This window comes from Rattus norvegicus, chromosome 2, assembly GCF_021556685.1.
Source record: "Rattus norvegicus strain SHRSP/BbbUtx chromosome 2, alternate assembly SHRSP_T2T, whole genome shotgun sequence".
In the NCBI taxonomy this organism is placed as follows: Eukaryota; Metazoa; Chordata; class Mammalia; order Rodentia; family Muridae; genus Rattus; species Rattus norvegicus.
Window position 1 is genome coordinate 32,767,792 of NC_141535.1, and position 23,708 is coordinate 32,791,499.

At 44.7% G+C, this 23,708-nt stretch overlaps 1 long non-coding RNA gene and 1 pseudogene across 1 annotated transcript; both read right to left on the minus strand.

Moving 5' to 3' along the window:
- Positions 1 to 444: 444 nt before the first annotated feature.
- Positions 445 to 13,111, minus strand: LOC120100684 (uncharacterized). The gene is made up of 2 exons (XR_015670570.1): positions 12,877 to 13,111; positions 445 to 900 (listed from the first exon to the last, which is right to left on the minus strand). It is a non-coding gene; the product is annotated as an uncharacterized LOC120100684 (long non-coding RNA).
- LOC120101347 (small nucleolar RNA SNORA17) lies at positions 8,520 to 8,633 on the minus strand (annotated as a pseudogene).
- Positions 13,112 to 23,708: the final 10,597 nt, after the last annotated feature.

Sequence of the window (23,708 nt, forward strand, 5' to 3'; positions counted from 1 at the left end):
TTCCCCAGCAGCAGTTTCCAGACTTCCCCAGCAGCAGTTTCCAGACTTCCCCAGCAGCAGTTTCCAGACTTCCCCAGCAATGGTTCTGGAATGTTCCTAGTGATACTGCCTATCATAGAGGCCGCCTGCCCCTCCCCGAATTCTCCTAATGTGCTTTAAATTGGGCCTGGAGCTCACTTGGTTACCTCCATCTTGAAATATGGTAGACCCTAGCATGCTGAACTCGTGCAGAATAAAACCCTCTTTACTTTCGCATACTATTTGAGTATGGGATATCATTCTTCAGCTAATCATGAACCCTTAGAAGTTCACTTCCAGCAAATTACGTGTAGAGGGATATTTATAGTGATGTTATCTATCATGGCAAAAAAACATTTCATTACCAAAATGACCAAAGTTAATAATGTTGCTGATATGTCATGGTTTAAAAACTTTTGGAATTACATTTATTTGGTGTGTGTGTGTGTGTGTGTGTGTGTGTGTGTGTGTGTGTGTGTGTGTGTGAACTGCACGACAGTGTGCCCGTGAACGTTGAGGACAACTGGTTGGAGCGGGTCTCTTCTTCCACTGTATGGGTCCTCAGGCTTGGCAGCAGATGTCTTCACCCACTGAGCCATCTTCCAGCCTGTGTTGTTCTGGCTTCATATGTAAATAGGTATTGCACATCTATTCATGTGATTTAAGTAGAAGGAAAGTTTCCTCCTGGAGTTCTTCCCCCAAATCCATAATCTCGGTCTATGAATAAGAACACATTACATAAACCCAAATTCAGGAATATTCTAGAAAATGTCCAGCTTCTTCTCCTTCAAGTGTCCAGTTTGTGAGAGTGGAAGGCAAATGAGGAGCTGGTCTGGTTTGAAGGAGACGGAGAGGGCCCTGGGGCCGGATTCATGCGGAATCCTGAAACAGATAAAAGGGGATCAGTGGAATATTGGGGAAATACAAATTAAGTCTGGAGTTGAGGTACTATAGTTAAGCCTGTGTTAACATCTTAGTTTTGATTAATATCCCATGTTTATATAAAATGTTGGGACAATAGGACTACACAAGAATAGTTTACTCCTTGTAACATGTTCACAAGCCTAAAATGATCTTGCAACAAAATGCTTTAGACGCTCTGAGCACAGCCCCGCTAGCTCTAGTCAAGAGGGCATGAGCCACGGATCATCCTGAGTATAACTAAAAACTCTGAGCAAAGCTACAAAGTGACTCCCCAAGGACTCTGTACATGAGAGTAAAATGCATCACCTTGGTGATGTGGGAGGTTAGCAGTTGAAGAACCACAAATACAGTCCTGGTGAAAAGTCCTGGTTTTCGTGCCCTTCATTTATCTGATGAGTTTGAACTCAAATTATGTCAAGAAAATGTGTCCTGCATGTAAAGATTAAATCTCTGGGAGAAGCATGCCTTTCTGGCCAAAGCATTGGGGAAAGGGACAATCTGAGAAGGGTTGGAGAGTACTGATTAAACCCAAGTGGTATTTTCTTTTCTCCTTTTTCTTTCAAAGCCATGTTTGGACACCATCTTGCCCCATACTCACACTGGAACCAAATATGATACTTAGGCAGCTGACACTGACAAAGATGTATCTCCTTAAACCAGGAGTAGTGGGACAGGCCTAGAATCCGAGTCCTTGAGAGGCTAGAGGCAGGATAATTGTAAATGAATCTCTCTCTTCAGGTATGGGGATGGGAGATGTGTGCCCTATTGTGCAAGGTTCAGGGCGTCTTGTCTCACTTTTTTTCCTGTCTCAGAGGATACCGTTTAGATCAGTTGTTCTCAACCTGTGGCTCGTGACCCCTTTGGGGGTTCAAATGACCCTTTCACTTAGGTCATGTATCAGATATCTTGCATTAACACAACTGTAGCAAAATTATAGTTATGAAGTAGCAGTGAAAATAATTTTATGGTTTGGAGGTCACCACAACTTGAGGAACTGAATTAAAGAATCACAGTATTAAAGGGTTGAAAGCCACTGGTTTAGAGAGAAATCCCATCTTTCTAGGCAAGGGATAGTTCCCAGAAGCTTGAGTGGCATTCGTAGTGGCATAAGGAACACTGCCGCTAGGCAACCTGGACATCTCCAGCTTTCTCAGGACTGACAATTTTCCTCCTCTGCTGCTGGACTTTCTCAGTAATGGCTGACAACACCAATACCTTCTTCTCTCTGGGTCTGCTGCTCTCCTGTATTGTGACCACTGCCATTTACATGGTGTAAACAGCTTGGCTTTGCCCCAAGACTCTGGTGAAAGCCAGATAAGAAGCCTCTAGTCATGCTGGAGTCTAATCTCAGTCCCTGGGGAAGTCTAGGCTCTGTGGCAGCCAGGCATTATTGGCTCTGGCCAAGAAGGGGGCTTATCTACCTCATGCGCAGTCTGACCTGGTGCACAGTAGCACCTTTCTGGTGGAGAAATGGTTCCCCATCTTTCTTCTTGCACAGAAGTGTTGTCTTGACTACTAGCTCTACCTGAGGATCACCAAGTTGCTACGACTGGTGAAATGTCTCAAATAAGCCTCTTAGACTACCGGAAAGTCCAAAGATCACAACATTCTTTATACTCTGCATCTGGTTTAGCTGTGATTCATTGAGGGTAAAAGGCTATTTTCACAGCCCCCACCCATGAGATCACTGTGACCTAACAAACAGGGTCAGACACTTCCCCTTACTCCAGAAAAGCCATCAAATCCTCAGAGTGCAGGACCATGTGACTTCCCCATAACAAGCCCTCTCATACTGATATGATTCATGGTTCAGGTCTCCCCACAGTGGCTTCCCTCATTGGCTTCAACGTTCCTCTTCCGATGACATAATAGGTTTCCTCTTCTGGCCATGCTGCCCTACTCGGTTAACAAACCATTAAGCCATCTTTGCAAGCATCGAACTGCCTTGCAGGTGGTGAACAGCCTTCTAGATTCTGTTTAGCCTCTTGGCTTTTATAACTTCTGTATGTGACAGCCAGCGTAGTGACAGAGATTATCCCTTAAGGATTTAACATCATTAGGAAGTAAGTAGGCCATTTGGCTTTTGTTTGTTATGTTTGAGATTTTGAGATTGTTGTTTGGTTTTGAAGGTTGCAGGGTAGACAAGGAACAGCTCCCACCTTGCGCCTTAATGACAGGTGCTCAGATTATATCATGGAGAAGTAAAGGTTTTCATACCAACTAGACTAGAAAGATACCAATGTAGCTTTCACGGTAGGAATGAACACAGTATAAAGTCAGTTTGCCAGTTCCATTGGCTACTAGACTGTTGAAATAGTGGGCCCAAGCAGGAGTCCCACACCAGGAGAAAGAGGAGTCCGAGACCCAGTTCAGCCACAGAAGGAGCTTGTATCCTCCAAAGGTGATTCATGAAGTTCTGACAACTTGTCAGACTACCTTGTAGGAGAGATTGGAGCTAAGAGCATGAGAATGAGCAATGCTACATTTTGCCTGAGAGTACTTAACTGTGCATGATTCTTGCTCTAGACTTGAATCTAAAACTCTTGTCTATACCCCAGAAGACAGACTTAGGTAAATAACCGTATCTTTTTTTCTTTCTTTCTCAACATGGCCACACTGAATCATCTCCCTTCTTTTGTTTTCATTAGTGCTTGTCTGATTGGCCTACTGAGGAAGGATGAGCAAGCTTAGCTTTCTCAGGCTGTGAGTAATTCTCCAACACTGAAAAACCCCAAAGCTATATAGTATCACTTACTTTGTTATCACTGTGACCACCATGACCAAGGCAACTTATAAAAAGAAAGTGTTTGTTTAACTAGGCTTGTGGTTCCGAAGGCTAGACTCCATGATGGAGGAACAAGGGTATTGTAATATAACGTGTGGCAGTGGACAGGGGTAAGGTGATATCTGGCAGGTCCATGCCAAGGTGTCCCCCTGAGAAATCACATCATGCAACAGCCCCGGTGTGAGGGAGGTTTACTGTGGGGGAAGGGAGTGGAATGAGGACCTGGACAAAGGGTAGCAGCAGAGCCATGAGAGCAGAGTAGGCAGTGATAGAGAAGGACAGAAAGAAGAATAGGAAAAGAGAAAGACGGGGTGGCCAGGAACACAAGGGACCAGAGAGAGTAAAAAAGAGGGAGGGGACTGGTGTAGTGAGCAGTCCTTTTTATAAGTCAGGCCACCAGCACCTGGCTGGGACTCAGGTTGAAATGGCAGTGAGTGATGATGTCACATGTTGCTAGGTCCCTGTGTGGAGCCTAGCAGAATTGTCTATAAGCCAATAGGCATGGTGGTTGGTGGGACAATCGAGAGCTCACATATCAATCCATGGGCAGAAGACGGAGAGATCACACTGGGAATAGCACCAGTCTTTTGAAACCTTAAAGTCCGTCCCCAATGTTATAATTCCTCCAGCAAGACCACACCTTCTAATCACTCCAGTTATCTACTTAGGAACTAAGTATTTAAATACCAGAGACTTACTGGGGGGCATATCATTCAAGCCATAGCTCATTTTTATTATGGCTGAAAGTACCATTCAGCTACTGTAACATATTCTCCATAGTGGTCCCAGTGCAGATGTCACTGGGGAGTCCTGGAACAGTATGGAGTCTAATCCTCACTAGAGAGTACACAGAGCTGAACCAAGGGCTTTCATCTGGTCTTTCAAGGCAGAGGACACACAAGGAGGAAGCTGTGCTTCTAACAGACTTACTTCTTTCCAGAAAACAGCAAGCTGCCCCCTGCCCTTCTCCCAGGGAGGTCTGGATGTCTGCTCTGAGAGAGATGTGGTCATCTTCATAGTCCATCAGAGGGAGGGAGAAGGAAGCCCATCACATAGTCCAATGTGGAGGGAGAAGGAAGCCCATTTCTCCCTTCTTGTTGAAAAGAAGGGTTAGTTTATTTTCGTGAACAAAATACAGAATTCTCACATGATCTGTACTCTTCAAAAAGATGCTAGCATCTTATCACAGGTCTAGCAGTTCTGAAGCTCTAGGTGACACTGTATGTAGTGTCTTAGAGTTTCTATTGCCGTGATCAAGTGCCATGACCAAGAGCAAGTTGGGAGAGAGCGGCTTATTTGACTTACACTTCCATGCCCACAGTCCATTACTGAAGGAAGTCAGGACAGGAACTCAAACAGGGCAGGGACCTGGAGGCAGGAGCTGGCGCAGAGACCATGGAGGGGTGCTGCTTACCAGCTTGCTCCCCATGGCTAACTCAGTCTACTTTCTTACAGAATGTAGGACTACCTGCCCAAAGGTGGCCCCGCCCACAATGGGCTGAGCCCTCCCTCATCAATCTCTAATTGAGACAATGCCCCTCAGACAGATCTTATGGAGGCATTCTCTCAATTGAGGTCCCCTCCTCTTCAGTGACTCCAGCTTGTGTCAAGTTACCGCAAAACTAGCCAGCACTCTCAGTAACTTCCTCCTAGGGCTAAATAAAGGGGATTTTGAACAACTATCATGTTCATCAGAAGAGGAAGGTGTCCTTCACCTCCTAATCTCTACCCAAACCCTCTCCGCTTCTCTCCACACGTGCACACATACGCTTGCACACATATGTACGGTTATTGGTTAATAATTAGCCTGCTTTCCTAAGAAGGACAAAAGTCCTCCTTGATACCTTAATTTGATTTCAATTCCTCATCTCATCTCTACTCTTATCTCCCATTCTTTGAAATTGTGGATGAGGTGTGGAGGGTTGAAAACATTCAAAAGGAAAAGAAGAAAGTCAGGGGACGGCCTTCAGGAGACATCACACAAAAATGGGCCCTCTTTGCCTAGGGGTTATTTGAGGCCTATTATTTAAGTGGTAGCTCTGAAAAGTTAGTTTTTTTCTAAGAAAAATTAGATCTACTACCAAGAGAAGCCCCAGTTTTAAGGATGGCTCCCTCTCTGTATCCATGAGAGAAAGGCCAAGCTACTAGTCTTCATCAGTGACTATGACCCGTTCACATCTGTGCAACAAACCTCACCCTTGTTCTGTGGTGTTTTCCCCAAGGTGTATCTTTTCCTACATCTGCTTTTCTGGTTTTGAGAAGCAATGCATTTAAATCTCAATAAAATGACTCTTGTGTTCAACTTAGAGGTCTATTCATTTCTCTAGGTTGTGTGCTCACACAGTACAAGGGTGATTACCCTTACTTGTTTTGCTCACCTGCCTTCTTCCAGGCAGCCCAAGCTGAGACCTCATGAGGGATGGAGGTATGTCCGCCGTATGAACAGCAGAAACCAAGCAACAAGGAAAGAGAGAGAATAACCCACACTGGGAATCATGCCGTCAGGGTACCTTGTTCTCAGGTTTTGAGGGGCCTGAATGAATTTATCATGACTCCAAGGGAGGTGGGTTGAGTCATCTTGACAAACAAGGTCTCAGTTTCCCAAAGCTTCATGTGTCACTATCTCAACATTCGTGGCCATGACCAGAAAAATTCCGGGAGATGTGGTGAGCAGCAGCTATGGATCCTACCGTGTGTTACCTAACATCTTTCTTGATGCTAGTTATAAAGATTAAAGGGTGATATGGGGAGAAGGGTTTTGGACACACACACACACACACACCCAAACCAACAAACCAACCAACTAACCAGCCCTGCGTCGGGGTTACCACTGCTGCATAATGAGGCATCCTGAAACTTTGTGGCTAAAGAAAATGATTCTTTGTTTAGTTTCTAAATCTGCAGTGTAAGAGAGGTTCAATGCGGGCCCTTTTCTCTCTATACAGTGTACACAGGCTGGAACAGATCTCTACTTCTACCATAACTCAATCACAGGGCCGGCAAATTAGGCTGAGTTGGGTTATTTTACTCGACCAGATGATCTTCAGTTCCATACCTTTTCCTGAAAATGGTAGCATCTCGTTCTTTTAAAGCAAAACCTTTTATTGGGGCTGGCGAGACCTTTTATTGGGGCTCAGTGGTTGACAGCACTTGCTGATCTTCCAGAGGCCCTAAGTTCAATTCGCAGCAACCACATGGTGGTTCACAACCGTCTGTAATGGGGTCTGATGCCCTCTTCTGGTGTGTCTGAAGAGAACGACAGTGTACCCACATACATCTTTCAAATAAATTGGCATAAAAGCCTTTTATTGGTTCTTTGTGAATTTTACATCATGCACCCCAACCCCACTCATTTTCTCCTAACCTCTAACCTGCCCTTCACCCCTGCAATCTCCCTCCCACAAAAAGAGAAGGAAGAAAATCATTGTGGAAGATGTAGTGTCACAGTTGTCACACATTCTAACCCTTTGTCCATACTTCTTTGCTGCTCACAAATGTTCTTTCCGTTGACTCTTTGGTCTAGTACAAGGCCTCTGGCTTCTGCCATTCTATCACTATTGGAACCTCCCTGGTACTCCTCTCAAATGTTCCATTGTTGCCCTGTGACAGAGATCCCTTAGTATCTCTGTGGGACCAGCCCCTTCACACACTCCAGCGGCTCAACTAGGGGCCAGACATTGGGGTGTGTTAATTCAAAGCCCCAGACCTGGGCCTGAGAGGTGACTGGGCTGTTTAGCCTGCTAGCTCTCCTGCTTTCATTGGGTCTTTGGGGTGGCTCATCAGCAGCCCTTGCAACCAGGGCCAGCTCTACCCTGCCGTCCAGGCAAGATGTAGGGCCTGCTCTTCTAAAATGGCACCTAGTGAAGGATATAGCCAGTTCCTCCACTGTCCTGATCCTGGGGCCAGCTCTCTCCTCTGGCACAGATAGCAGAGACACCCCCCCCCATCTGTGCCACTGCCCAGCAGACAGGCAGGGCCAGCTCTTCTGCACTCACTCACAACCCCAACATCCAGGGTTAGCTCTACTGTTCTGATAGAGGTGAGGGACAGGGCCAGTGCTCCCATTTTGATGACCTTGGGGCCAGCTCTCTGCCTGCTATAGGTGGGGTTGGAGGGGACATCTCTCTGTCATTCAAACCCTAGGTGTCAGCTTGACCAAAATCCTTGCGGTATGCTGGACCCACTCTCCTGAATCCCAAAGCTAGCTAGGGATGGAGTCAGTGCTCCCTCTCATGCTTCCAGGGCCAGCTCTCCCATGATGCCCAGGTGAGGGGTGGGAGCAGTTCTGCATAGTCCTCAGTTCTGCCTCTCTTCATTGTGCCCACATCCCTCTGTTTCTCTTTCATTCCTCCACCACTTACCTGCTCCTCATGATAGCACTGGAAGTCTCTGAGTATCTGGGGTCATTGTCTCAGAGTGGTCTCAGGAGTGCTATGCTCTGCTTGTGCATAATGGACTCAGGTAGGGGTTATCTTGGGCATGGTCTGCTCCCCACGGTCTGCCTAGAACCAGACTGGTGGTCATCTCAGGCTTGTTCCTTTCCCAGCTTGCCCAAGTGGCCCCTTGTGAGGTCATCTGTCTCAGTCTCACTCCAGGCCAGGAATCAGGGTTCTTTCAGTCTCTGGCTTACTCCTTGTCCTGGGAGCCCGTCCAGGCCTGCCCTGTGCCAGACTGATGGACGTCTCTGGCTAGCTCCCTTCCTGTGCCAGACTGATGGTCATCTCTGGCTAGCGCTCTGCTCAGGTCCCACGGCACTGGATGAGTGGTCATGTTAGGCTTGTTTATCTCAGGGAATGTTAGGCTACATTCAGATGTTCCCAGGTGAGAACACTGAGCTTAGACATAGCATCTTCCTCTCTGTCATGCACGACCCAGCAGCCACTCCTGCAGCACCTCTAGGGGCAGGCCACCTCATTCTTCCTTACAACTAATTAGAATATATAACTTTGTTTTTCTTGGTGGCCATCTAGGCTGGTCCCGTACCTTGCCTAGTGCCCATAGTACAGCAACAAGCCCAGATCTTTTAGTATTTCTATGCTGTGCTGACTTATATACTTGGTTACGTATCCAGTGATAGCAAAACTGATTCTACCTTTAGCTTTGGAAAACCTTACAATGCCCAAACTAGTTTACATCCACCAGCAGTGAACAAGGGTTTCTTTTCCCGATATCCATTCTGTCTCTGTCTCCGTCTCTGTCTCCGTCTCTGTCTCTGTCTCTGTCTGTCTCTCTCTCCTCTATTTTAAAGACAGGTTCTTGTTGGAGATTAGTTCTAATGCTTTGATTTAATTGGGAATCTGTGTGGCCAAACACTGAAGGTCCTTGCCTCTTATTGGTTTTGATCGATCAATAAAAGTGCCAGCAGCTAATGGTTGGGCAAAGGAAGATGAGACAAGACCCTTAGATTTGCATGGGAAAGGATGCAGGGAAGGAGAGAGGAATTGCCATGACCCGGGGGAAAGAGATGGATCAGACTTAGAGTGGCAGAGAGAAGGTCATCCAAAATGTAGTTAGAAAGAGAAAGTGGCCCCCAAAAGAGCCAATCAGGTAGCGTAGACCAATAGGCCTCACGGAAGGTAACAGGGCAGCAAAGCAGACTTAGAAGGTGTTGAGACAGGAGTGGGGGTGTGGGAGGGATGTATGCTAGCCATGGGAGGATTAGAACTGCCCAGTCATTGAGTAGCCAAGGCATTTCAAAAGTAAGCTAGTGCGTGTGTGTGTGTGTGTGTGTGTGTGTGTGTGTGTGTGTGTGTGTGTTCATTCGAGGATCAAACGAGCTCCTGGGCAGATGGCTGCAAGTGCGTGACCCACCAGGAGCACAAAACAGAGTAGCTAAAACCTCAACACTACAGGTTCTCTCTGTGTGGCCTTGACTGTTCTGTAACTCACTATGTAGATCAGGCTGGACTCAGATTCTCGGAGACCTGCCTGCTCCTGCTTTCTGAAATGCTGGGATTAAATGTGAGAGCCCCTATGCCAGACTCAACATTTGTTTTCTTGGTTATAGTCACTCTGATTGAGGTGAGGTGGAATCTCAGAGGAGGTATAATTTGTCGTTCTCTAATAGCTAAAAACGTTGAACACTGTTTTTGAAATATTTATTAGCCATTTGTATTTCTTCCTGTAACTTCAGTTCCCTTGCTCATTTATCTACAGGATGATGGGTGGTAGGGTATTTAATTTTAATTTTTAAATAAATCCTACGTGTCAATCCTCTGTAAGATGTATAGTTAGCAGGAATTTTTCCCATTCTGCAGACTATACTTTTCTTCATTTTCATGGCTTCCTTGGCTGCACAGATTTTTTTTTACCATAATGCCATTCCACTTTTCAGTTCTCAAGCTGTCACCAGAGCTCTTGCCCTCCATCTCAGAAAGACTTCACTTCCGTATCCTTAAGTATTGTTCCTGTGTTCTCCTCTAGAAGTTTCAGATTTTATACTAAAATGTTTGATTAATTTTGAATTTATTTTGTGAATAATGAGTGATTTAAAAACTAGTTTTATTCTTCTATGTGTGAATAAGCAGTATTTTGCTAAATGGGAGAAAAAAACTGAAAGCATTTCGTGAGTTATATGAAGGTACTCTCTTAGCTAGGGTTTCATTGCTGTGGAGAGACACCATGACTAAGGCAACTCTTACAAAGGCAAACGTTTAATTGGGACTGGCTTAGAGCTTCAAACACCATCACAGCATACACCATTATCATCATGGGAAGCATGGCAGTATGCAGGCTGATGAGAGGAGCCAAGAGTTCTACATCTTGATCTACAGGGAGTAGCAGGAGACTCTCTTCTGCCAGCAGCCAGAAGGAGGGTCTCTCTTCTCTCCTGGGTGGAGCTTGAGAACAGATCCCACCCCTGCAGTGACAAACTTCTTCCAAGGCCACCCTTTCTAATAGTGCCACTCCCCACGGGCCAAGCATATTCAAACTACCACAGGTACTCAAAGGTTTCTGATCTGTCCACTCTCGTTCAGTGTAAGCCTTAAAGTCTTAGCAAGAGTGATATGGCAAGAGAAAGAAATGAAAAGCACACAAATAGGAAAGAAAGAAGTCAAATCATTCCCATTAGAAAATGTCATAGTCTTACACTTGGGAGACACTAAAGGCTGCAGAAAACTGCTAGGCCTGACAAACACTTTCAGCGAAGTAGCAAGATACAAAAGTAACTTTAAAAAATCAGTAACTTTCCTCCACACAGAAAGTAATTTGCTTACAATAAATTAGGGGGAAATACACTATTTGTAATACCTTGGAGAATAACAATAACTTAGAACTAAACCTAAGGAAGTGAAAGACTTCTAGACTGAATCTAAAGGACTGAGGAGGAAACAGAAGAATCAAGAAGGAACAGTTTCCGTGCTTATGGACTGGAAGAATTAACGTTGTGAAAATGGCTGTGTGCCAAAAGCTATGTAGAGTTCATCTCCATCAAAATTTCAATAACATTCTTTACAGAGCTAGAAAAAAAATATCCCTCATACCCATCTGAAACACACACACACACGCACGCACGCACATACACTAACCAAATCAATCCTAAGCAGAAAGGACAATGTTGTAAGTTTACCTTGCCCCACCTCAAATTATACTTCAGAATTGCAGTAATGAAGCCAGCTCGGTGCCAGCACAGTACCGACACTGTGGACGGCCATTTTCACATTAGCACTTGTGTTCAGTGCTCACCAGTGCTGTGGGTATACAGTTGATACTTATTACCTGATAACCAGGTTTTCCATTGGTCTTTATTCGGTGATCCTCTCGGCTAACTCCGGACAAATGGTTCAGCAGGCAAAGGCACTCATATACACTTGGAGAACTGAGTCCTCCAAGTCATCCTCTCACTTCTACACATGCTCTCCCACACATATGTAAACAACACTTAAAAACAACTAATAATGATGATGATGACGACGACGATGATGACGATGATAATAATAATAATAATAATAATAATAATAATAATAATAATAAGTGTAATAAAAAATTTAAAGTATTGACCAGGATAGGGTTGTGATTTTGAATAGTCTCCTGGAGAGGTCTGTCCGTAAACAGTAGTCTTGGGCACAATGGCCTAAGCAGCTGTGTGTTCACCTTAGCCAGTGTTTCCCCATCTTCCTAATACTGTGACCCTTTAACACAGTCCTTTGTGTTATGGTGATCCCTGTGCATAAAATTATTTGTGTTGCTACTTCATAAGTATCATTTTGCTACTGCTACGAATCATACTGTAAATATCTGTGTTTTCCGATGGTCTTAGGTGACCCCTGGGAAAGGGTTCTTAGCCCTCGAAGGGAGTCGAGACTCCCAGGTTGAGAACCACTTATCTCAGCCGTCCATTGCTGAGTCATGGTCTCCGTATTCAATAGAGGGCAGCATGAAGACCATGGCAGAGAGCTCATTAGCTGGGGTGTGGCTTGAAGGTTAGGTAAGAACTAACCTGAGAAAGGTGACTGAATACAGAACAGACTAGCTAACCCAGTGGCAGTGTTGCCTGAGAAGGTGGACCCAGAACAGGGGAGAACCGGAAGAGATAGCTTTATTCAAAGCAAGGAGACAGGACAGCAGCCTGCATCATTCAGTCTGAAGTCAGGTAGAATCTCGTCACCATGGCAACTTGCTCAGTAGAATACACACTTGGAAAAAATAATCACAATTTAAAAATGGTGCAAATCTGAGCGGCGGACAAAGAGGGACAGGAAACAAAGAGTGGCCACCAAGGTGAGTCTAACCAGGCAAGGCACATCCTGCTTCGGAATCAGGCATCGCTGAACACTACACCACCGTCTCCCTCAGTCCACCCACAGAACAGCTCAGGCTTTGACACAATGTTTCCATTCTCTTTTCTGAGTTCTGTCCCATTGTCTAATTTGCTCTCTCACCGGAGGATTTGCCAAAGATTCACATTGTGATTGGCTAATGTGGAGACACAAACACAGTAAAAACAGGTTTGCTCGCCTTGGCTATTTGTTGCCTCTTTGTCCTTAGGCTCTGGAGACAACCAATAGTAGGTTACAACTCCAGTGTCAATTCAGCCGTTCTGCCACGCATAATTAATCTGATTTTAAGCTTTGCACTGCCTTCCGGAGGCTCTATCCTTTCCCAAACCCCTGTCCAATCTTTGTCCACGCTTCTCTCAGTTTACTTACTCTGCAGTTTCATCTCAGGGATCCTTGGATGGTCCTGATGGAGAAAAACAGGAAATGAGCAGGGACTGCCACCCGTCATCTGCAGACATTACATCACCTGCCCCTGGCCTTTCTGTCTGCATGGCTTTGATCCTGCCTGGCTCCTTAAAAGCTCTTGTTTTTGCTGTTAGCATTTTCCAGGAGCCTCTTTGGGTCTTGGGATGTCACCTCCCTGGCATGATTCCTTCAGGCTTGTGTCATCCCTTGTGTTTGTCTTTGACTAAATGCATCCCGACTCCTCCCTTTTTTCCTCTGAAGGAACAATGTTATACCACTCATATTTTATCAGTCTCTCCCTGAGTTCCTGATTAAAGCATCTTCCCTGGTAGAGCCTCGGGCAATGAGATCAGCTCTGTTTTTCTGGCTTCTGTCCTGAGCCTTCAGTTGCCCAGACCACACACTTCCAGACAGTTGAGAACCCAAGAGCTTGACTTAAAAATGCAGCCCTAATCTAGGGTCTGAAATTAAAACAAAAAAGAAACCCTGGGATTAGTAAGGAAAATAAAGATACTTACAAACTCATATTTCCTTGACCACCTGGGGTATATACGATGGAAAATGGTTGATCACACCCTCACTCTCAGCTTATCGAATCTCTAAGAGCAAAACATTTCCTACTAACTTTGTGTGCACATGTGTGCACGAACGCATGTGTGTACACTCATGTGCACACAAGTAATGTATGTGCATACGTATGGATATGTTTGTACTGAGAAAAAGCACACGAGAGTCCCGCTATATAGCCCAAGGGTGCAACTCCATACCTGTCTAAAAGCATTGATTTTTAGCAATGTCCTCAGCTTTTTCTGAGATAGCTCAAGATACTCTAAGCATCCACTTCCACGGAGGCCAGAAGAAAGAAAGCACCGGCTAGATTGCTGGCTGAGATGAATTTGAAAGTCAAAGGCTAGCTGTCTGTTTGGGCCATTTTGATACCATGAATAAGAACCCTCCTAACTTAATCTTACTTTGTTTTAACGTTTTGTATGTATGGGTATTTCATTTGCATCTGTGTTTATATACTACATGCATGCAGTGCCAAGGAGGCTGGAGGGGGGCATTAAATCCCCAAGGACAGGAGTTACAAATGTTTTTAAGCCACTATCGGGTGTAAGGAGTCAACCCATGTCCTCTAGAACAGAAGTAGGTGTCCCTAACTGCTGAGCCACCTTTTCAGCCCTAAAACCCTCCCAATTTTAAAAGAATCTTTCAGACTTGCTCTGAAGGAAGCCAGCGTTGGAAGAAACAAGACTCTAAATGTCAGTAAGGAAATCCTGAGATGCAGAAGCAGAGTTTTTCACTACAGTGGTCAGTACTGCATGGTCTGTCTTTTGAGGATTTTGTAGAGTGTGTGTTACATACGCAGTGATAGGTATTAGAGCTTTGACTGCGGACATGCATCTCACATGCAGGCAGGCATCTTCCTCTCAATCCTCTTAATATCCTCATTCAGCTAGCCTCACTATACAAGATCTTACATGGCTTGATTCGATAGGCAAACCAACTTGGCATAACAATACCAGCTGTGGTGTTGAAAACAGCAAGTGAATACATTCCCTGTGTCCTTCCCCGAGAAAGATGCAGGCTCTGGTACTAACCACTTTTCCCATTCCATGGAGATTCTCTGCGTGTTTATATGTGTGCATGTGTGAGAGTGTGCATGTGCCGGCATGCATGTGAAGGTCAGAGGTCAGAGGTGAGAAGTCAGAGGTCAGCCTTCAGGTGCTAGCTACCTCATTTTTTGGACCCAGGATCTCTCGTTAGGCTGTCCCCCATTAGGCTAGGCCGGCTGTCCAGCAAGCCCCAGAGGCATTCACCTGTCTCTCCCTCAGCAGCACTTGGGCTTGCAAGCACTTGCCAGCACACCCAGCTTGGTTGCCTGGGCCCATGCAGCAGATACTCCACCAACAGAGCTGTGTCCTTGGATCCCTCCACAGAGATCTTGAAAACTTCCCATTCAGTTTAGGGCAACACAGAACTACAAGAATGAGTCAGGCATTCCAGGACAAGAACGGCCAGCTCTGTCTTCACTGGGGCTCTAATTTAAGACCTGATGTCCATGAATTATTTATCACCCCAAATCCAAATCACCTGTTACTCTGTCACGATTTCTCACTGAGTTTCACCGACTGGAAATTGGAAATGTCTTTTTTCCCTTTGCAGGGTGTGAAGACCATGGGTTTATTTTTTACTCATACAACTTTCTTTTGTATAATATTTTAATTTTTTGCAGCTACAACGTGGGTTATACTGGGATATCTTGGAAGACTGATTTTTGTTTGCAGTTCTAGCAAGAACTTTCCGCCTGTACTCCTGCCTTTGACCTATCGACCTATTTAGCATTTCACTTGAATCAATGTGGATCGTCATCCCAAAGCTCCAGAAGCCCCTAAATATCCTTCTAACACTTCAGATTTCCATAAAGATTCTAGATCTCTCATAGGGAGCCTTCGAGGTGCTCAAAAAGAGGTTTCTTGTAGTAACATTGTAGGTTTACAGAACGTATTTGTCTGTGTATTCAGTGACTCGTCTTACCGTGCTCCACGACCAGAACATCTTAAGAACAACAAGAGCTAACTTAAGGAAGTAAGGGTTTATTTCTGTTCATAGCTTGAAGGCAAAGTCCGTTGAGGTTTGGTCTTGCTGTCTATTGTGATGCTAAGACCTGGAGTCTGCTCAGTGACCTAAGTGACCCTGCTCCCAATTGTTTCTGACTGGTTAGTCAGGAAGCCAACAGCTGGGCAGAAGAGACACAGGTGCAGTTCAGGTTTCTTGGGGTCTGAGGAGAACCATAGGGAGGAAGAAGGAAGAGGAGAGGTAAGCAGCTATGGATAAGGTCATGAGAACATGGCTGGCCCTGAGAGCTGGCCAATCGGAGTTACGATCAGCAGAGATGAAACAGTGACGACTCAGGGTTATGACTAGGAAGGCAGATTCTAACAATGCAGAGGGTAGGCAGCCGCCCAGCTCTTGTGCTGTCTAAGGCTGATTGTAAACACAAAGGTTGTATGCGCCTTTTATCTGGGCACCAAATGGTCTAAGGTGGGGTAGGAATTCTGGTTTGGGATTAAAATTTTATACAGCAAAAGTCCCATCACGGAGAGGAAGGCATGGTGGCGGAAGTGTGGCCCAGCTGGTCACAGTGCAGGAAGCAGAGAAAGACGGAGATGGCGCTCCAGTCCACTTTCTTCTTTTTGTGTAGTCCTCACCCCATAGGATGCTCCCATCACTTATCAGATATTCTGTATATCGGATATTTACATTACAATTCTTAAGAGTAGCAGCATTATACTTATGAAGAAGCAATGAAATAATTTATGGTTGAAGGGTCACCAAACATGAGGAGCTGTGCTAAAGGGTTCAGTGTTCTGGGAGGGAACAGTTTATGGTTTAGAGATACCCAGCTTTTGGTCACGCCTCACATAAAGGAGTGAGAGATGACTGGTTCTCCCATCGACCCCATTCATGAGAGACCCAACCCTTGTAGCCAAATTACCTCCTCAAATGTCCCCCTGTGAAGACCATCATTTGGCTTTTAGTATGTGCATCTTGAGGGATCACCAACATCTAGCCCATTACAGACCCTTTAGTTCTCGTGCCCACAGATGATAATTCACCAAGCCCTCTCATATGAGGAATGAGCCTGGACCGTGACTACTTTAGCCTGAAGGAACGGTTAACACAGCGACTCACACAGACTGTGTCGTGATGCTGTGAAAGATGGCACAATTTTTTTAGTAAGAAGCAACAATTTCCTCTGAATCTAGAAGCTTAAAACTTCCCCATGCAGAGAAAGGGCAATCAGAGGGCATTGGCAAAGGAATCGTTTTCATCGCCAACCAGTCATTTTTATTAACAGATAGAAAAGAACATTTGGCTTGGCTTACGGGAAAAGGTCGCTCTGTCTAGAAACAATAATTAGTAAAATTTGATCCACAAAGAAAGATTCTGGCACCAAGTGTTCTGAGAACAACAGCCATCAGGAGCCTACACAGATCACCTGGGAACATAAAGCTGCCCAATCTTGCTAGCCGAGGGTAACTGACTATTCTTTGGGAAGCACAAACGGAAACGGATGTCAGGACTCACTGTGTAGATGTCACAGGTTTCGAAACATGCCGTGTGTTGCAAATTGTACTTAGTTCCCACTAATAATTTCAGTCATTTTTAGTTACTTTCCTATATCAAGATACCCCAGAGAAGTGACTTAAGAAATAATTTGTTTTTATAAATTTATTAACTTATCTCAGGCTTTAAGAAGGAATGCAGTCCATGATGCTGGGGAAGGTATGCTTGAAGGGGTGCAGGGTACCAGTCATAGAGCATCCACAGTCAGGAAGTAAAGAGAGGTGAAGAGTTGGAGGCTCTGCCCGCTTTTTAGTGGTCTGTGGAGAAGCTCTGCCCACATCCAGAGTGTATTTTCCCTCCTCAGTCAAACCTCTCTGGAAATATCATCACATCCAAGAAGATGTGTGTCTCATAGGTGAATCCAAACACACACACACACACACACACACACACACACACACACACACACTGATAATTCGTTTACTGGGTATTACACTCAAGAGTTCCCTATGGTGGAATTTAATTGTGCCAACTTGGTATGATTTAAACTCATGACGAAAACTGCTGTCTGTGCGCGTGTCTCTGAGGGTTTTGCTTGATTGGGTTCACCAAGGTTCACTGAAGACCCTCCCTAAATACAGGTGACAGCATGGGCTGGGGTCCTGAACTGAACAACAAAAAGAAAGTAAGCTGAGCACCTCCTTCATCTCTTGTGGCCTGCTGCCCCCCGACCCCCCACCCCCCACCCTTGCCTCCACATCTTCCCTGCCCTGGTCAGATAAATCCTTCCTTCTCAAGTTGCTCCTGTCAGGTTTTGCTTGGTTGTGTCTTTGTGTTTGCTTTTTCATAGCAATAAGGCAGCAGCTAACACAGTTGTATTCATTATGAAAGATACAAGTCAGGAGCTACCGCATGGAGCCTTGTGGTAAAATTAATTCAATAGTCTAGCTAGCCAGTATAAACACACACGCACACACGCACACTCGCGCGCGCGCGCGCGCGCACACACACACACACACACACACACACACACACACACACACACACACACACAATCCTGGTATTTTATTTGCAAGCTGTAATCCTAGGCTGGGCAGGTTTTGGAACTGTTCTAACTCACACCCCAGCCGTATGTCCCTTGTTACTTGCTGCTTCTCCTGGGCCCATGCTCATGGTGGCCTCCTCTCTTTGTCCCCTCTTTCCTCTGCCCTTGTCTCTCCCGAGACCCCTCACTCAATCCTCAAGTCCTGCTTTCTCTCTCTACCGCCCAATCACAAGCTTTAGTCTCTTATTGATCAATTAACTTGGGGAGCAAGGTTCACATAGCATTAATTGCTATACATGAGGATATCTTCTCATTGGGGGACAACCAGATCTTGGGGGGCCAGTATTTAGCATTTAAATACATAACAGCACCGAACAAGGCCAACACCTTCTATCAGCCCTCATTCTATAGAAGGAAACTAGGCTCTTGGCTTCCTGGTCAGAGCTGGAATTTAAGCAGAGGCTTTCTGACTCCTAGGTCAACGTTCTTGACCGTTATGCAACCATCAGCACAGCATAGAAATAAAATGAACAAGAGGATCACAGGGCACACCCAAGGCAGACCAGCCTTCTCCTCTATTCAATATCTGGGGGAAAAAAGAAAATGATCTTGAAATTTTGAAAACTCTCAAATGACTGAACTCAAAATAGTAAAGCAGGGAAGCCTTTGACCAGCTTTAGAAACCCTACACACTCCTCGGATTCTGCCACTGAAAGCTACCCTGGGCCTTTCTGGTCTATTTTTAGATCTTAACTGGCACCGTTTCCTGGATCTGTGGATAGGTTTGAACATCTTTCTGAGGTGTTCAGATCTAAGTCCTTTTTCTTTTTAACCCAGAAAGAAAGCTAGCTAAAAATGGAGGCAAAAACATACAAAATAAGAGTCTACCATTTAAGCAGCAAGAGGGCGCACATATACGAACACACTGGGGCTTTGTTGTGGCTGTCCTTCTTGTAAGGTGGAACCCCTCAGAAACCTCACACACTCTGACCTAAGTCTGGGATCTGAAGTTCCTATGAGTTTCCTATTGCCCCTTCTAAATTGCATCTGAAACCCCAATAGACGTGGGAGACAAACTGTGAACACTCCTTGTGTGTTGACCCTGGTTTAGCAGCTGCACCGACTTCCAAAGACTCATTTGTGACTGTGATGGTTTGTCTATGTTTGGCTCAAGGAATGGCACTATTAGGAGGTGTGGTCTTGTTGGAGGAAGTTTATCACTGTGGGGTGGGCCTTAATACCCTCATCCTAGCTTCCTGGAAGCCAGTCTTCTCCTAGCAGCCTTCAGATGAAGATATAGACCTCTCAGCTCCTATGCCTGCCTAGATGCTGCCATGTTCCCTCCTTGATGATAATGGACTGAACCTCTGAACCTGTAAGAAGCCCCAAGACTTATAAGAGTTGTCTTGGTCATGGGGTCTGTTCACAGCAGTAAAACCCTAACTAAGACAGTCGCTCAGTCCAATACCAAAAGGCACGAGTGGACGCACATGCTAGAAATTGAAGGTGAACTGAGCTCATGAGTTCTGCTCACCAGTGAATCCTGGGGTCAGGTCTGTTCTTAGGTCTCATTTGTTGTGGTTAGTAGTCCAACTCTAGGGTCATTTGTCTTCCTAATGAAGTGCTTGGCTCACTCATAGTTGGGGAAGAACCATCATGCTTTGCTTCTCAATCCTTTAGGCACAGCCTCTCAGGCAACACATGCTAACTTGCATCACCCTAGGTCTGGAACCATGAGTGGAATCTTCACCTCCTGTAATAAACATGGAAAGAAAAGAGGTAAGAACAAGCAACCTTACCCTGTCCTACTCAGTGGGTTCTGGCTATGTGGCTACCCAGGCAGAAAGTAAGGATGACATTTTCCTGATGAATGCGAAGACCTAACTGCTCCCAGATATTACCTGCCAGAGTTATATTCCTTTAAGTTATACCTTCTTTATACTATCATAATTGTGTGTGTGTGTGTGTGTGTGTGTGTGTGTGTGTGTTCCAATTCATCCTCCTGCTCTATTCCACTGTGGTTAGCAGCACATGTGACCCTTTTCCTATCACTACCTTCCTGAGTGGTCTAATAGGAGAGTAGATAGGAGGACATTTTCTTTTCTTCATATTAAAATTTATTTGGGAAGATAATTCACATCTTTTGTTAGAGTTATTCAGAGTTGACCATTTTTGCTAGCATTAAAAACGATGCCTTTATAAAAGTGAATATTCTTATAAATATAGAATTGACTGTGTGTGTGTGTATGTGTGTCTGTATTATTGTGTGTACAGGGTGTGTGTGTGTCTGTATTATTGTGTATATGGTGTGTGTGTATTATTGTGTGTATGGTGTGTGTGTGTGTGTGTGTGTGTGTGTCTGGATTATTGTGTGTATGGTGTATGTGTGTCCAATGACACACACGTGGACCCACAATAAGACATCAGGTGTCTTCCTCCATTGATCTTAATACTGTCTTAAAGCAGGATCTTTGGCTGTCCTGGAAGCTAGGCAGGGTGACCATTGATCATTTGGACTCTCTGCCTGTGTCTGACCCTCAGTTCTGGGGTTACATGGTAGCCACACCCAGCTTTTCACATGAATGTTTGGGACTCGACCTTAGACATACCAGTCATTATGCTTGAAAACCAAGTGCTTTTATCCATTGAGCCATCTCCCCAACCCCTAAACTTGACTTTTGTTTACAGATTTTTACAACCTCATACTTGTCAAACTTTTTTATTAACCACAATATTTTTGGCCAAATTTGGTTTACTTTCTTGGAAAATTATACTGTCTGCCAATAGTGCTTCTTGTTTTTTTCCTTTCTGCCTTAATGTACCAAGCCAGAGCTCTACAACAAAGCTGACTGAATGCAATGAGACTACAGCCGATTCCACAGCATCATTGTGACTTTTTGAAAATTAGGGCTTTCGGCCGCGGCAGCCATCTTCCAGTAACTCGCCAAAATGACAAACACAAAGAAGGAAGAAAGGCACTCAGTATACGTTCTCTAGACCTTTTAGGAAACATGGAGTTGTTCCTTTGGCCACATGCATGCGAATCCACAAAGGGTGATATTGTAGACATCAAGGGAATGGGCACTGTCCAAAAAGGAACGCCCCGTACGAATTACCACGGCAAAACCAGAAGAGTCTACAATGTCTCTTGACCGGGCATCATTGTATCTGGTCAAGAGAATCAAAGTGTGAATCGAACACATCAAACACTCAAAGAGCAGAGACAGCTTCCTGAAGCGGGTGAAGAAGAACAATCAGAAACAAATGGAAGCCAAAGAGAAGGGCACCTGGGTTCAGGTGAAGCGCCAGCCTGCACCACTGGGAGAAGTCCTGAGCTGCTGGAGCCCATGCCATATGGATTCATGGCCTAATGGGGGAAAAAAAAGAAATAAAGGACCTGACTGCAAAGTCTTTTCCTTAAAAGAAGAAAAGAAAAAGAAAATTAGGACAATTAAGGTCTAATTTACTAGCTTACACCCAGTAAAAGTCATCTTGCATAGATGTATATACAGATATATTTTTTTTTCCTGAGTCAGGGTTTCTCTGTGTAGCTCTGACTGTCCTGGAACTCACTCTGTAGACCAGGCTAGCCTTGAACTCTGAGATCTGCCTGCCTCTGCCTCCTGAGTGCTGAGTGTCATTACTTTGAGTAACTGAGTGCCATTTCATTTTAAGGCAGTAACATGATTCAATTTTATCTATTCACCAGTTTACAGACATCTGGGTTGTCTCCTGTTTGGACCAGCTATGAGTAAATCTGCTGCAGATATTCATATACAAGATTTTTGTGGACATATGTCAAAATTTATTTTGAGTAAATACCTAGCAGTAGGGTTGCTGCAATACACCATACATGTAAATTTAACTTTAGAAGAAGTTGCCAAAAACGCTTTCCAAAGTTGTCATACCAGCAACGTGGCAATGGATGAGAGTTTTAGTTTGTCTGTAATCTTTGCCAGTACTTGCTTGATATTTTCAGATTTCAAAAATGCCATCCACGCCTATGAGAGAGGAAGAGAGACAGAGTTCATGTGTATGCAGACGCACCACAGGTCAGGGTTATACATGTGTGCTCATGTGTGTAGAGACTAAAGGTCACTGTCGGGTGTGATTTCTCAGGTTCTGTTCATGGTGTTTTGGAAGACAGGGTGTCTCACTAGGATGTAGGCCTCACTGACCAGGCTGAAGGTAAGCCTGGAATCTGCTGTCTCCTCCTACTCATGGTAGGATTGCAAACACAGCCGCTCACCTCCTTGGGAATTGCTAGTACACAGCACCTCTCTTGGAATTTTGGGGGTGCTGGAGGAGCTCAGACCCTCATGCCTGGTAAACACTTTACTTAACAGTGAGCTGTTCCCCTTGGCCCATGTTCCACTGAATGCTCTTTCTAGAACATTTTTATGGGGCAAAGAATGGATGGGGGTTCTATTGCCTCGCTGCTTTTACAGTTTCTATGATCTATTTCTGACCACGGATCACTTCTGATACCAAATGTGTGGGCTTCTCCCACACTAACACCAAAAACACCCAATTCTTCAATTTTCCAGATGCCAAATGGTGACAAACAATTCCAAGAAATTCTTAAATTAACCTCTCAGAGTTAGTGTCAGAACCCACACAACACTGCCTTTAGTGCACGTGTCAAGGTGGAGCTCAGGTGCATCTGACCAAAAGTTCCCAGGATCCATTGCCTGGGTTTAAGTATTTGTTATAACAGCTCTCAAAACTCAGGAAACTACCTTGTATCTTACAAAGGATATACCCAAAAAGCAGTCAGGTAGATACTAATTCATAGGGTAAAGAATGAGAGGGTGCAGGTGGTCCATGCACCCTACAGGGGACCAACTTCTCTCCATCCTATGCTTATGGATTAGAATAATCAATATTGTCAAAATGTCCATACTACTTAAAGAAACCCCTGTTGAAATGTGTGTAATGTTCTTCATAGGCACAGCAAGACAATCCTGAAGTTACTGCAGATAGAGCACTGAGTAACATCAACAGGCTTCATATCTAAATCTAAAACATACTACAAACCTATTGTAGCTTAAACAGCATGGCACTGTTACCACAAAACATACAGGCTAATGTGGCAGTTTGAATATGCTTGACCACTATTAGGAGGTGTGGCCTTGTTGGAGGAAGTGAGTCACTGTGAGATTCTATGCTTAAGCTGTGTCCAGGGCAGAAGAGGTGCTCCTCCTGGCTGCCTTTAGATCAAGATGTAGAACTCTCAGCTCCTCCACCACCATGCCTGCCTGCACGCTGCCATGCCTCCCACCATGATGATAATGGACTGAATTTCTGAACCTGTAACCCAGCCCCAATTAAATGTTTTCTATATAAGAGTTGCGTTGGTCACAGCGTCTCTTCACAGCAATAAAACCCTAATATATCCAATGAAATTAAATAAACACAAACATATTTGCAGACCACTGACTTAAGGCAAAGCTTCAAGGATCATGTTGGGAAAAGCTGTCTTTTCAGGAAATGCTATCAGGTAAACTATGTAAAAGAATGAAATTAATATGTTATATAAAAATGAATAACCATGGGGTTGGGGATTTAGCTCAGTGGTAGAGCACTTGCCTAGCAAGCTCAAGGCCCTGGGTTCGGTCCCCAGCTCCGAAAAAAAGAAAAGAAAAAAATGAATAACCATGAAACTACTAGAAAACAGTTG